This window comes from Anarhichas minor, unplaced genomic scaffold (genome assembly GCF_050575085.1).
Source record: "Anarhichas minor isolate MPS153535 unplaced genomic scaffold, ASM5057508v1 ptg000051l, whole genome shotgun sequence".
Classification (NCBI taxonomy): Eukaryota; Metazoa; Chordata; class Actinopteri; order Perciformes; family Anarhichadidae; genus Anarhichas; species Anarhichas minor.
In genome coordinates this window covers 3,684,055-3,689,078 of record NW_027466497.1, presented here as the reverse complement: position 1 = coordinate 3,689,078, position 5,024 = coordinate 3,684,055, and positions in this window count along the sequence as shown.

The following is a 5,024-nucleotide window of genomic DNA, read 5'->3' as shown; positions in this document are numbered from 1 at the left end:
CCTCCACACACGCTCTTCTGACAGGGACTGTCTTCTGACATCAATACAAACCACTGCTCCCAACGTGCGTCAAGTCACACAGCGTCAGCCAGGCACATACCGGAGGTCTGGGTGTCTTCAAAATAAAAGTAGCCTCAGTGAGCGGGTGATGCACGAGAATTAGAGATGAATACATAAATATAGGTGCACACACACACACACACACACACACACACACACACACACACACACACACACACACACACACAAAGTTGTTGTATTGAATTCAATACAGCTTTGGTCTTTGCATAAATTATGGGAGCCAAAGAAGGACACAGGAAATAAATCAATAGGAATTTATCAAATTAAATGTACGTAATAATTTAAAACTAATTCATTACTTTAACAATAAAAAAAAAAAAAGCAAATATGTTGGGAATTAATAAAGAACACTATATTTATGTAATATTATATTTAGGCCGTCTATTATTTATTTAATTCAACATTTACAAATGTAATTATAATTCTGTTATCAAATTAATTTCTACACATATTTCTACATGTTTTCTTTTATTTCTCCACACTATGCATTTATTTATTTCCACATACACTTCCTCATTTATTTCTAGACACTTCTCTCACGTCTTATTCTTGGATAAGTAAAATCAATATAATATAAATAATCTTTCATATTTTTAATGTACATATTATGTTTGTCTCCCAATAAAATGGATATTTGTAAAAGTTTGTTATTTTGATGCCTAACGCTCGTTAGTGCCCACAGCTAAACAAATGTTTTTTTTAAATGTCATGAAATCCAGCTTTTATTTTGAAATCAAACACTCTCCTCTACCGTCATATTGTTTATTCTTCCAGCAGGAGGCGTGGCTCCAGGCATGACAACCAAATATTTTCTGTCGTTGAGGAAGAGGAGTTTATTAGACATACACATACATTTATATGATGGACCTTTGGTTAATAATTGATCCTTCAATATTGATTCCTGGTCTTCTGGTGTAGCAAACAGCACTAAACCAGGATAACAAGGTTTTAATATATACATCAACTGCATTTAAAAGAAAGGAAAGCATCAAATTCAATTTCAGTTCGCTTACTAGTATTTCTAAAAGCCTTTCACACTAAATCCCAAGTGTTCTGAAGTGCATTATAATCTACAGGAAGCTTTCCCTTCAAAAGGAGGTATGACTGACAGATGAGTTGAAACATGCAGTTTCTCCAGTCACCCACTATCGTTCTAATAACAATGTGAGGTTAGGCAGAAGGGACTTCCCGCTAATATATGGTGTGTGATAGCTATATCTAAGATTCTCTTGGATTATTTGGTTGTCATGAATTTTAAAGAATGTTATCTTATAAAATAGAGATGTTTAAAAAAAGAAGTGAATGCAGCCATAGAAGGTTGGACTGTCATGCAGCATGTGGTCGAAGCATTCAGTGGCCTCCATCAATGAAAGGATGTAATTATCGCTGTGGCTCCTTCTGCTCCGATCCTGCCGGATTGAATTAGCATAGCATTATACTTTCCGATAAATGGCATGGCTTTTGTTCCATTCTTTATAAACAGATGATGTGATTATCCATTGGTCTTACACTCTTCTGCAAGGGGGGTTGAAAAACTCGTAATTCATAGACGGAATGATTATTTCTTTCCTTTAGCATTTGATGCTAATGTATGCCACACAAGCAAATTTCAAAGAGGGATTTAGAGACCGTCGCAAGTTCATGGGTTGGGTTCAAATGGTTCTTTAGAGGGTTTCAGGGGTCCTAAGAGTGTTTTAGGCCCAGAGAGAAGATTGAAAGAGTTCCGTGGGTTCTGGAAACGGTTCCACACGTTCCTGAGCAGGTTCAAGGGGTCCCTGAGATCACAGGGATTCTTGATGGAGCTCCATTGGGTTCTTTAATGGTTCTTTGGGCTCTCGAGGGGATCAAACGATGCGAGAGGGGTTTTGGGAGGGAATTGAAAAGGAGTTCTAGGAATTATTCCTGAGGTGGTTCCAGGGGTGTTGTGAATATCAAAGGGTGACAGGGGATTACCCGAAGGAGCTCCACAGGTTCTTGAGTGGTTCTACAAGTTCTTGAGGGCTTTAGGCGTTCTTGAGAGTATTCAATGGCCCTAGAGAGGATTCCAGATGTTCTGAAAGGGTTCCATGAATTCCTTGGAGTTCAAGGAGATCTTAAATGAGGCTCAACTCCAGAGGTTATTTAGTGTTTCCACGAGCTCTTGAGGGGTTCCAAAGTAACTGGGAGGTTCGTAGGTTGTTCACAGTGACATAAGAGTTATTAAAGGGATTGTGGGTGTCACAAAGGTTCTTATGAGGCTTACATGAGTTCTTGAAAAGTTTTCAAACAGACTGTAGGGGTTCCTACAGGGATCCTTGAGGAGCCTCCTGGGGTTCTAAGTGGTATGGCACTGCGGTCGTAAATGTGTCCTAAGGCCTCTGAGGTACTTGGTAGGTTCTTGATACACTCATGTGGGTTCTTGAGAGTTTCCAAGAAGACCAAACCAAAATGAGGACTACCGGTAGCTTAATTTGATAAAACTGAAGGATCATTATTTTGATCATAGGTTTCATGGTGAGCACTTTTGCTTCTCCACAGACCGTTATGTAAGGAAGTTATATCAAACAAATGCAAATTCTGTCACATGGCTCTGTTTACTTTGGCAAATGGGTGTAATGTGCATTTAGTGACCAGTGACATGGATCTCTGACAGAAAGCGTGGTTCCGTTTACAGGATCCTCTGGTTGTGAAAGGATAAGCTGCTGTTCACATCACAGCAATATTTTCAGCCCCATTGCATAAAACACTGGACAATGCAACCTCTGCTTGATCCCAGCTCTTACGCAACATGGATAAAGCAGAAGATTTTAAGCACAGCTACAATACAATAGAATAAGAAAGAAATAAGTGAATGGTAAATAAGACTGCATTATAAAGCCCTTTTCTACCTAATGATGTAATATCCATGAATGCAGCAGGACTAACATGTTTTAAAGAAGAGATTTAATGTTGCGTTATATTCTATATGTTGATGAGAGGCTTTACAACTCAATAAAAGTACGATCATTTTATTGTTCAATGAAAATGGTCAAAACTATTGTTTTCATAGAAGTATAAAAGGTGTAAATGCTGTAAAAAATTGACAAAGTATTGACATCGTTTTATTAATTTTATTCTCCTGTTCCCTTGCTACTTAAATAAAATGCTTTCTCTGGAGTGGATTAAAGAAACATATTCAGACAGAGAGTGGGTGTTGTCGGTCTCAGTGGCACAGTCTCTACAGTCTTATTCTGCTCAGAGCTGCAGCTAACCCAGAAACACTGCAGTTTTCAGTGAACCAGGTCAATGTCAGAACAGCAATTAACCAAACACAGACCGACACTGATCCACCCGATGGAGGGGGAGAATTTGGCAGCAAGTCACAATGAACAAACAGGGCGATATGGTGCGTTCTCCACTGTGCAATCACTGTGCAATCACAGCTGGGCCCTGTCTTTTTTTTGGGGGGGGGGGGGGGGCCCTTTAGGCAGAATTAGATAGGTGACCAGTTCTTGTCGTGTCGTGTGGGCTGACACATGAGGTTTTAGTGAGCACCTCTGTAACTGGCTGAGAGGGTCTTCACCTGGGAGACCCGAGGGGACAGCCGGCCAATCAGGGAGACGAGGGGCTGACGCAGGCATGGAAGGTCGTGGCGTGATGCTGCAGTACAGCACCGTGTGAGTGCGTGCGTGTGTGTGTTTTACTCCCAGCTGGGAGACCAAAGGGTCCAGCTTTTGTTTGAATAAGCCGGAGGCAAAGTCAATTTAAGGTGACATCAATAAATGAAGCAAACAATGATTTTCATTTTTAAATAAAACTCCACATTCAATACGGATATGATGCAGATTGATTGATTACTGTACTGTTGAACTGATCCATATATTGACTTTCTGTAGGGAGACCTCACTAAACGGGCTCACATTGATCTTCTGTTTGCGTAAACTGTGGACAGGAAGTAGACCTGGACCCAAGCTGCTTCCTAGCAACACAATTCCTTTGAGTTTGAGCAGGGATTTTTACATACTTGGAGCTTGGGGGGGGACCAAAGCTTGCGTGCAATGCACCCTGGTACATGTAGGCACTGAGGTCCACCTCAATATCTCTTGAGTCCTCCATTGCAATAGAGTAGGCCTACCCTCGTAGAAACCGTACTGGAACAATCCATTAAAATACCCAGATAAAACGAGCTTACTTTCCACTAAAAACTTCAGTGTCATCAGTGCCAAGTTGGCAGCCACCCCCCTCGGTGACTCTCAGACTGAGGTGCACTGTGTTCCTGATAAAGCCTAATCTGACTCGTTTCGGCAGAATGCCATAAGTAGGTGAGAGGCTATGACAACACAAGCCGAGGGTGAATCCTTCACTGAGCGCAAAAGAGGGTTTTAAGTACATTGAGAGAAAAAGACAACTGGTTTGTGGTTAAAGTTCACACTGATAAAGCTGATCAAAGGCTCGGGAAGTCCCGAGCTAGTCAGCAGGAGGCAGGTCAGTAGTCTTGTGCTGCCACCTGCTGGACAGTGTTGGGATGCGTTCATTAACATTTGGCAGAGTTTGATATAATATTCATTGTGTCCACTAACGCGTATAATTGACTCATTTACTTTGAGAAGAATATGATTGACACGAGTTGTTTTCAATCACTGCTGGGGAAATGAAGGACCAACTTTCCTTGACGTCATCACTGACAAGAGTTTGTGTATTTGGTTTTCCAACTGCACTCTTTGTGTGTTGCGATAGCCTATTTATCTGACATTATCTTATTGGATGTTTGATATTGGGCATGTAATAGTTTACGGTTTATATAGCTGTCTGGCAAGGTTTTGATTCGGGCTGTTTTTTAATGAATTGGACCGGATCTGATCTGGTAAAACTGCTGCTGGACTTCATTAAAATATGCCAAATTCAATATTCAGAGCATTACATAGAGCAGCAAACAACTATTTGCTAAGTAAAGATATAGAAGAGCAATGTCTACCTGTCCTGAC